We start from the raw sequence: 11652 nt of genomic DNA on the forward strand, positions 1-11652 counted from the left end.
TCACTTTTTCATCAGCAATGAAAGAGTTCATGTATGTTTTGTGGCTCATTCAGTTGTCTATTGCTTCATACCCAACTACAGAATTCAGGTGCTTCTGATTCCGTCAGCTGGCTGGACAGGTCTTCTGCTGGTCTTTGCAGGACTCACTCATGAGGTTCCTTTATCCAATGGGTTTTCTTGTAGCTAAGCTCAACTGGGATTCTGCAATGGATGAACTTCTCTCTTCCTGTGGACTCGAGGACTCTCAACATCCACCATTTCTGAGCCTCAAGAATGATGACCTGGGTTCTTGCATGGTAGCTGGGTCCCCAGGTTGCATGTTCCATGGAGAGAATGCTTATCAAGTCTCTGCTGCATCATGTTTGCTAATGTCCCATTGGCTCAGTAAAACCACATAAACAAGCCAGGATCAACATGGGAGGGGACTAAAGAAGATGCAAAATACTGGAGGTGTGATTCATGAGCAGGTATCAATGCAACTGTGCACCCAGATTCTGGGGGTTTATAAAGCATGAAATTAGTTAAGCTGGAAAATACATTTGCCAGACTCATCTCCCCTGCATGGCTACAGGATAGAGTTGGCTAAAGGAGGTAGTCCATGAAATTGCAAGGTGGTAGGGAAGCAATTATCATTACTCTGTAAAGGTTGTTATGGTCAGATGTCATGACAGTTGAACACATAAATGCCTGCTGGGCTCCAGTTTGTCCTTGCTGTCCTCTGATCCATGCGCAGCTCGCCTTCATGTCCACAGAACCTGTTGAACAACAGTGTTTCCAACTCCATGAACCAGATGCTTGGCTCTAGACCCACTGAGTACTGATGACACAGAGGCTCAGCTTCCCAGAGATGACCCTCCAGTTTTCCTTATTGGTCCCAGTTTGGTGCATGATTGGCTTGTGTGGTGGCTGCAGAAAGACTCCTGCTTTAATCCTATCCATGTTCCATTCCCGACTTTCCAAGTTCTCCGCACAGTTGTGTAGGGCCGAACCCCTATTCTACTTTCTCCATAACACTTACTGGGGCTCTGGTTCTCTCAAGGCCTCCTGACTAATGTGGTAATAAGCTCCATATTTTTTCTTCTGGGTTAGCCTGCATACATTGTAAGGTAGGAGAAGCAATTGACTTACAGATGTGTAATTTTAACATCTGAAGTAAACTTTGTGCTATGAACTGAAAAGAAAAATAATCAAGACAAGCTTTCTATGATTCTTGATAAAATACTACATGTTCATACTGTTTTACCTCTCATTAGAATACTTCGTCTTTAAGTCTCATTTTTGTGATCTCTATATATTGTATGGTAACATGTGACAAAGAGTATTATGCAAACAAAAGTGAAATTCTAAGTCTTTATACAGTTCTCTCAATTTTACTTTTCAATGCTTATTAACTTTGTATGTAATGTTCTCTACTTCCTTACAAGTGTGATTTTTTCTTCTTTTAGCTGTTAAATATTATTTACCTATCAACAGCAACAAAAGTTTTCCACAATTACCAAATCATGCAATACTCTGGAGAAATACATTTGGAAACGGTGACAAAAGAAAAAAGGATAGTTGGTTGAAGTTTCATTAACCTTGATATAATTTATTCCTGTCATGCATTCTTGAACTGGTTCCTCTGCAAAGTGATGAGGCTTATTTTTTTCACCTTATAGTTTATTACTGGTAAAAGATATGTGTGTATAATTCCTTATTATATAGCTACAATAGTTTCTGTAGTTAGGAAAACAATATATTCTTATCATAAAAAGGGTGAAATATTATAGAAATTACCAAAATATATGATATCAACTTAACCGGTAGAAATAACTCCTATTAAATATCTAGTACTTCAGATTTAATTTTCTGCACTGTTATAGACTGAATGTTTATACTCTCAAAATTTGCATGTTGAAAAATTCTAACACTCAACGTGATAGAATTAAGACATGCAGCTTTTGAGAGGTGATTAGTCATGATGGTGGTGTACCCATGGATGTGATTAGTGCCCTTAAAAACAAGACCCCCAGAGAACCATCTCACTCTGCTCTTTTTCCACCAGGTGAGTCCATCTGTTTTCCAGGAAGTAGACCCTCACCAGACACCTTATCTACCAGTGCCTTAATCTTAGACTTCTCAACATTAAGAACAATGGCGAATAAATTGTTTAGGCCACCAGTTTATGGTGTTTTTGTTATAGCAGCTCAAATGGACTAAGATACTGCACATATCATATATGTATGCACACACACACACACAATAGGGTTATACTATCTATCAGGTTTTCTCATTTATACTATATGGCAGGTTTTCTCATTTAAGTCTATAATCTTTTGTGTGTTATCTGTATGTCATGTTACCAAAAATGTTTAATCAAAATTATTTTTATTCCAATGAAAGCATCATTCATCTTGACCACTGATTGGGTAAAAGGAATCTTCTTCCTTGTTGCATTTAACAATTAATATCAACTAATTAATACTGCCATTTTCCTGTGAGCGAGGCTTGAGGAAGTACCTGGCCACCCGAAAAGCCTAACTCTTGAGAAGCCTCCTCATGAGCCACACTTTTATTTGCCTGTAATACAAATAAATAAGATCATCATGTGCCAATATGTTAATGTCTTATTCTTAATATACATTTCAGGATTATGTTTTCTCATTTGGGGATTGAATTTCTCTAAAAACATACTACTCCCCAAGGAATATAGTAAAGACCAATAGAAATATCAATTCAACAATATTTTTCTGATAGTCAAAATATTTATATCATAGCCATAGTATACTTAAGGTTTCCAAAGTCACAAGCATTAAATATAGTATCATGCTGTAGGAAAAAACAATTAGAAGAACTCAGTACTTTGATTCTATAGTAACCAATTTATGATTTAATATTTCTCAGTTTCTTAAAACCATTCTTAAAATGGGGATAATGACATCAGATTTTCCAATCACATGTTACTGTGAAGATCACGATGAGGAAGCAGCCTCTGGAAAAAGCCACTGCTGAATCAGGTTTAAAAGCCTGAACTCTGGTGTTCTATGGGATACAGTCACATCCCAGTCTTACCACTCCTCAGCTGCATGATCTCAGACAATTTAGCGAGCCTTCGTGCACCTTGTTTTTCTCATTTGCAAAGTGGGTGAGATCATGATGATCAGAGTAGTATTCATTTTGGAGTTGCTGTAAGGATGAATTGAGTTACTAATTGTAAATTAGTTAATACAATTGAATAACAAATTTAATGCAGCAGTAAGTAGTAACAGTTTCATAAGTGAAGTGCTTTTCACATTTTGAGAATTAAATGCAGAACTAATAATTTCCATCTTGGTTCTTTAAAAAATTATACAGAATAAAGGAATCAAAAAGAAACACGATTTTCATTTGATGGAAGGTAGCTATGTTCCTGGTATTTCCTTAGTAGTTGAAATTTGTCTTTAGAATAGCAAAGTAGAATAATAAAACATCCAGAAACATTTATAGTAAAAACTATCACTACTAATATCCATCCATTTAAAAATTTTTTGGAGTATTTTTTCTCTTTTATCATTTAACATTTAATATAAATATGCCTGTATTAATTCTTACAATGCTAAGATTTGTAAATTAAACATTAAAAGTACTTATTATTTTAAAAGTACTTATTATTAAAAGTACTTAATATTTCAAGTACCATTGGAAATACACAGGACTGTAGTCATTTTTATTGGTCATAATTCCAGGAAGGGAACGAATCTGAAGCACATAGATGTAAAATCCACTTATTTGCCATTCCATCATCATTTATTTCAGAGTAAAGTTATCTAAATGAACCTATTTTCTAATTAAGAATTTCTTTTATGGCCAGTAAATTACTTTCAAGATTTGCCCTGTAACTCTGCAGAATGCCACCAGCATACTGTGTCTTGAGGATAATAGAGAAAATTTCTATATTCATAAAAGAATGTTTTCTGTCCAGAATTGCTTTTGATTAATATGAGGCTGCATTACTGACACTGCCTTTTTCTGGGAAAGAACCCTGAGTATATTTTATCTAAGTGCCGTTATTGTTCTGGAAATAAGATAGTAGTGACATTCGTTAGCTTCGACTCTAATGGCTGTAAAAGCTACGGGAAAGTAGGACTTTGTGCTACGTTTGCATGAGATAATGACGGCTCATTGCAGGCCAGCTTTCATGAACTTCATTTGTGCCAGAACAGTAATGCTGGGCATATACTTAGGACTTTTCCTCTCGAAGGCTCCACATATCACTTTTGAACGTGTCTGTCAAAGTAGCTTGTAGAATCAATGAAAATAGCCTTGGCCTCCAGCATGAATGATCTAAATTGAAAGAAGCATATTGAGAGGGCTGGAACCCAGTCACAAATTCAGTGACAGGCGGCCGGATAATGAAGCAAAGGCACCCAGTGGCACAGCTGTGTTTCGTGCCTCTCGGAGCTGGAGGGGAGCTTTGCCACCCTTTGTCTTCCGTTTGCACACACAGAGAACTGTGCTCATTGGGGGCTTGTGATCCCCTCTTCTTTTTCCAACCACCCAGGGGCATCTGCTCATAAAGTGTGTAATTATTTATTTTTTAAAATTCTGCGTTATCCAGATAATATTTATAATCTGGACTGATTTTTTAAAAATTGAAAAACTCCTTTTTCTGCGTTATCCAGAATTGACTTTGAGAAATCGGCTAGCAGTTGTGAATTGTTTCACTTCATATACTATGTAACTGGAAGTTATACATTTATTCTTAAATGTGATACCTAGAGAGGGGTTTGGTAGAAGGGGAATCGGTGCACAATGGCATTAAGAAAGGTGGAAAGAATGAAATGTTGTTAGGAATTTGATAGGCTTAAATGCTTTCGTTTCACCCTTCTCCAGTATGGAGAGGTGAGGTTTGGACTGTAGACAAACAGGTAAGCAGAAAGCAATGACTGAAGGATGTTTCTCAGTAGAAGCCAAGGAAGACCTGGTGCCAGGCTTCAGGTAAATTCTAACTTCAGAAGATATGAGTTTTCAGTCAAGATTGACCTGTTGCTCAGATACAAATTGCAGTATTTGAATTTTGTGTAAAGATAATAAATAGGGTCTTTTCACTGAAGAATTTTAAAGCCTTCAAATATTGAAGGACTATCAGATCAGATTATATGCCATTATTTACTACCAAATCATCAACTACGAAATACCCCGGTGCATTTTCTAGCATTAACTTTATTTAATACCAGAATTACCACAGGGTCTAAAGTTATTTCACACTTAATTTTGTAGAAATAGATAGATCTATAGAAATCTTCCTTATGGATTCAATATTTTGGGAAAGAAGCCTCAGTGACATATGTTTTATTGTGTTAGAAGTGGCTATCTATTGTCACTTTGTAATAAACTCTCTTAAAGGGTGTTTATTGTAAGTATCATACATAATCCAGAATATTTTCCTTGAAAGAGGCAGACCCAGTTAAATGGGGGAAAAAATATAGTCTGCAAATACAAACATTAAAAACTGTGACCTGCCCCTTTTCAACTCTTATAGGACAAGTTCAGAACTCAACTAAATGAAATTCTTTATATTGTTACACAGTTTCCCCTAGATCTCAGACAGATGCTGATATCTGTTTTGTAGCCTTCACCCACATACCTAAATCTCACTCTGAGAAATTACACTATTCGAAGAATGTACCGTGAGAAGAGCAAACTTAATGGAGCTTGAAGGTGGTGTCAAATTGATTGTAGGCATACAACAATATGTTAAGCGATCCTTTTTTTTTTTTTTTTCTGTGCTGAGTAAAAATAGGTTAGCGGGCATCATCTCAGATATTCCAAATCATATCTAAGTTATTTATTTGCATAGCTTGGGATCATTTTTTATAATACCTGATATGAATGCAGCAACTGTATTTTATTTAAAATAATAATAGTAACTACCATTTATCAGGTGTCGTCTCTGAACTATGAACTTTGCATTCAAAGATGGAGATCAGGTCATGAAGTTTTTGATGCAGATATTTTCACACTTTTATAGATGAGAAAATTGAGGTCCAAAGAGTCTGAGTAACTTGGCTAATATAACAAAGGACAAATCAAGAATTTGAACTCAGTCCTTTAGATCCTTGTGTCCATGGCAATATATCTCATATCTTGTTAATTGCAGTACTGATAAGATTTCAGTTATTACAGCATTTCTCAGAGATCAATTGCACATATATTTAAATATTCAAAATAAAAATTCTAAATGTCTTTAGATGTGTTTGTAAAGAAGATGTTAGTTTTTCTTGTGGAATTTCTACAGTTTCAATCCTCTTGGACACGTACTTGCAAATTCCATAAATCATCACTAGAGAATAAAACTAGTTAAAGTGTATTAAACATCTATGATGTGCCGGGTTCAGAGAAAGTTATTTGTATGTATTGTTTAATTCACAGAAAAACCCTACCATGTATGTGAATGTGTTATTTTCAGCAGCAGCATCTTATCCATGACAAAACTCAGGAAAAGATAAGCGAAATGATTTTTCTAGAGTTATACAGCAAGATAGTGGCTATATTATTCCATTCTCATGCTGCTAATAAAGACATACCATGACTGGGTAATTTACGAAGGAAAGAGGTTTAATTGATTCACAGTTCTGCATGGCTGGGGAGGCCTCAGGAAACTTAGAATCATGGCAGAAGAGGAAGCAAACACGTCCTTCTTCACATGCCATCAGCAAAAAGAAGTGCAGAGTGAAGGTGGAGGAAAGTCCCTTATAAAACCAGCAGGTCTCCTGAGAACTCACTCACTGTCATGAGAACAGCATGGAGGTAGCTGCCCCATGATTCAATTACTTGCCATCAAGTCCCTTCCCCAACACACGGGGATTATGGGAACTATAGTTCAACATGAGATTTGGGTAGGGACACAGTCAAACCATATCAGTGGCAGACCTGAGATTCAAACGTGCCATTTCAACTCAGAGTCTGAAACTTATCCACTCTGGCAAACTTCCTCCTTGAACAATATTTCCCATGATGTGATTAAACTGATTAAAGATAATTTAATATCATATTTTCATATACAGCAGTGTTACTTCAAATCTGAAAGATATAAATATTTACTAAAACTATCTACTCTAAGATACAGATAGAAAACATTCACTTGCAAGTAGCCGTATTTTGTACTTAGCTTGATAGGAAGTTGTATACCATTTATTGGGCAATAGAATGAAAATGTATTTTTGTTTAATTTTTAAAGTGGATAAGTTGCCGTTTTTATGGCAAACCTCACTCTGGTAGCAATTTGAAGTAAATTTTAGTGAGAGCAAAGCAGGAAAGAGATAAAACTTCCAGAATTCTATTGCAATAACCCTGGCAAGTAAGGATTACATACTGAAAGGTTTTTGTGTTTGTTTTTTGAGACAGGGCCTTGTTCTGTTGCCCAGGATGGAGGGCAGTGGTGTGATCTCCGTTCACTGCAGCCTAAACCTCCTGGGCTCAAGCAGTCCTCCCACTCCAGCTTCCTGAGTAGCTGGAATTACAAGTGCACACCACCATGCTCAGCTAATTTTTTAAAATTTTCGTAGAGACAAAGTCTCGCCATGTTAGTTTTGAGCTCCTGGGCTCAAGTAATCCTCCCACTTCAGCCTCCCAAAGTGCTGAGATTACAGGCATAAGCTACCGTGTCAGGACATATACTGACAGTTTGAAGAGAAAGAGAAGGTTTAATACGAAGAGATGAACATGAGAGAAACTGGTGGCTACTTGGGATGCAGAGGCCTTTATTGCCTGATTGCTTGGAGAGGTCCTCAATCCATGCGGAAAATACAGGAGGGTAAGGAGGTTTGGAGCTAGTAGACAATGAAATCTGATTTGGACCTATTGAGTTTTAGGTGCCAAATGTCTAGTGCACAGTGTCTCAATTACCTTAAGATCCCTAATGCATAAGACAATGTAAAACCTAGAGCAAGAACTTAAGAAATACAAGGATGATTGGAATTCAGGATAAGGATTTGGGGATACAGGCACTTGGAGATCATGGTGATGTGGGAAGAAGACAAGAGGAAGGGTGTAAACCCCCAAGTGAGCAGGATGACCAAGAAGAAAGATCAGCTGGAGGAAACTCTGGAGACACCCTGACCTTGAGGGTCAGCCATTAAAATAATGATTTTTAAAAAGAATTGATTACTTTTCAGGAAATCAAGATAAAAAAAGTCATGTTGTGTGATTGTGGGAGTGATCAGAAAATTTAAGTGAAAGATGGAGACTGTACCTTGGATTTTGCAGAGAAGAAAGACAGGACTAACCTGATTCTCTGAAGTAATGAAGATTTTAAACATAAGTTGACAAATGAATAACAATGTAGTGCTGGAAGGAAAGCATATGTGCTACAGGAGACTGTGAAGGAAAGAATACAAGTATAATAATATATGTACTAGAATATATATGATATATCATATATAATAATATATAATAGAATATATAGTATATGATATTATGTATAATAGATATATATTATAATATATGATAATACATTATATATTATATAATAGAACATATAATTATATAATAGAAATATAACAAATATAACTCCCAAAATCTTGGCCAGCTTATATGTAATAAAACATGTTTATGGTATGGTCAACGTATAAAATGTGATACACAAGGCATTAACCACGAAATTATGCACACACATATACACTCACATGCACATACTTTTTTCCTATTTATCTATAAAAATAATTACAAAGAAATGTGCAACCGTATAAACAGAGGAGGTAAACCTCTGGATGATGGGATTATGGGTCATTTACTACTGTTTTAAAAATAACTTCCTATCATTTATTGATATTTCACTATGAGCCGGTAGAGATTTCATCTTCATGAAAAGAGTGAGATTAGGGACAGGAAAGGAGTTGTGTGTCTCTTCATGTCTTAACTACTGAACCAGGGGGCCTTTCACTCCCTGGATGATCCTGTTGTCACTCATTAGGTTTAATATAAGAACACAGGGCCCAGGGAGGCATTGCTCATAAATAGTGGTTTCTGAGCAGTAGCAGTCACAGGCCTGGCCTGAAGCAATGTGGAGTGACGCTGCACTTACTGTTCAAAGTTTCTATTAAGCCCATGAGGTGAAGCATCTGACCGATGGTGTCAAACTGGCATCTTGGCCACCGTTGCTAATGAAAGGACTATCTACACACATGCCTAAGGTAGGTAGCATAATATGTCATGCATCACTTATTAAAGTTCACATGTAGAATTAGGCCATATTATAGCTCTCAGTATCATCTTTCGTCTGTGAAAAGAAAAGACAAAAGCAGAATTATTAGGCTGGAAGAGACCTTGGAAGATTACTTAGTTCATTGCTTGATCTTTTGGAGAACCATATGAAGTATCGTATATATTAATCAACCAGTCGACCAAGATGTATTGCATATTCACAGGTGCATAGCCTTATGAAGTACCTGGCTCTCCCAGTGCCTTTCTTTCAGAACTATCAAAGTCATATTTTCCCAGGGACTTGAACCATTTTAGATAAGAACGAACAAAGGTTCAGAACAATACCTTGCTTATTTAGTACAAAACATATCATTCAGATTATGCAGCTCTTTTAGTGTGCAGTGGAAGGAATAAAAGCTGAATACAGCATAGTCCAGTTTTCAAGGATCTCATAACTACTAGCCACTGACTCCCCAGCACCCCCACTTCATAGGTACTTATCATCTCAGTTACACCACAACAGCCACGACTGCTTGCCAGTCTTGATTATGGCTCCTAAGCATCTGAAACTCATCATATGTACCATGGAAAGTAAGCAAGTTTTGTGGCCACTGATATGTATGCAAGCACACATATCACATACGGCAAGAGCTTGTAGAAGTTCGATATGAGATTGGATTTGTTTTTTCAAAGTATGCAACTGTGTTTATGGGAAAGCAAAATGTAAAATTTCTAATGCAGTCAAACTACAGCTTACATCCAAAGAGAGGTCCCAAGTGTTGTTATTCTCAAACTAGTTACCCAAACCTCCAGATCTCATCTCAACCTCAAAAATTCCTATGCAAGCAAGTCTTGGTACTGGCACTTCTGTGGCTGGAAGCTAGCCAGCTGCTGTGTTTAAAATGCTTTGCGTTCCATGGTTTCTGGTTTGGAGATCATTTGGAATGCACGTCCTTCCTCTTTACAACCATAGAAGAGAAAAGCTAAAGAATTCAGCCTTGAAAATACATTTCTAGGTAGTGTGTATACTGTATGGTTGACTAAGCGTACATGAAAGGTTTTGGTCACACCAAGGTTAAGCACAAACAAAATGTTTGAGCGGTTTATGGAATAATCTGACCTAAACCCCAAACTTCAGTACTATGAGGTGTGACCTAATGCACGCTACTAATGTTTTGCATATGAGTATATATAAAGGCACAATATTTAAGATTTATTAATGAGCCAGCATATAGAATCACAGGTCAAAAAGAGGGTTCGCTTAAGCCTCGGAGGCCTGATCTGCCGAAGACGAGAATGAGTGCTAGCATTTTCCAGGCACTGGAAACTCATGAAAGCACCCTGATTCTCCTTGCCATTGAGTGTTAAACGTCAAACTTTGCCTAGAAACACAATGTCTTCAGGGTAGACTTAATGGATTATGGGCCAGTGGGGTAAAAATATCACTCTGCACACAGTATCTTTTGCAGGTAATTTATACAGAATGAACTGAACACTGTGAGGCCTGCCCGAATACCCTCTTGTGTGAGTGACACGCCCACCTCTTAAACGCAGTAGATACTGACTTCTGAGCAAGAGCAGATGTGCCTCTCACCAGGAATTGCCCTCAGCCACAGGGAAGCACCTCAACTAAGTTTACACCCCTTTCAGAGGGTAGCCCATGGCCAATGACTGCAGGATATGGTCTAGCTCCTTCCCTAAGATTTGCTGGAATCCTCAAGGTCATCTCAGATCTAGAGTTCCCTGTGGCCACTGGGGCAACCATATTGTATGTCAGTGTCACCCTGAGTCCATTCTGGCCTTTCTCATTGGTGTGCTGATGTGTATCCTGAGTTCACTGCAGCCTAATAGGCTTTCCACATGCAACTCCTCAGAGATACTATATCCATGAAAATAATTGGTAAGTTGCAAAGTTCCCTCATCATGTGAAGCAATTCTAGCCAATTACAATTCAGTATTTTGGGGTCTTAAGTTTTTTTAAACAGAATGCCCAGAGTACTTATTTCAATGTTATTAAAAATATTTTAATACACTTATGAGCACAAAATCTACCACCTCTTTTTTCAAATTCAGCATTCCCAGCAATTGGTAGAAGCTGTCACTGGTATGGAAGCTGGATTGTTATTTGGAAATTGATTTTAATCAGGACTTGTTAAATATGTGTTTGTCCATAATGTTATATTGAATAAATTGTACCTCATCACGTTGGCTTATGGCAAAATAGAACAATTAAGCAGCCCAGTGGCAGGCTGACATTTATCAGACTATTTTCACTGTGAGTTTAAATGACAATTATGGCATAATCCAATTTGTGTTTTCATCAGCTTATGGAAGAAGCATCAGAGTGCCTGCAGTGCTTGTGAATGGACCGCCAGTGTGATACACTGATTCAAAAATATACTCTGCCCAGATACCCTTTTTTTACATTTTTTCCAGACCAAATCAAGCTAATAAGAAATGCATTTTCTCTGGCATTAGGTATAAAAGTCA

Source organism: Rhinopithecus roxellana, chromosome 18 (genome assembly GCF_007565055.1).
Source record: "Rhinopithecus roxellana isolate Shanxi Qingling chromosome 18, ASM756505v1, whole genome shotgun sequence".
In the NCBI taxonomy this organism is placed as follows: domain Eukaryota; kingdom Metazoa; phylum Chordata; class Mammalia; order Primates; family Cercopithecidae; genus Rhinopithecus; species Rhinopithecus roxellana.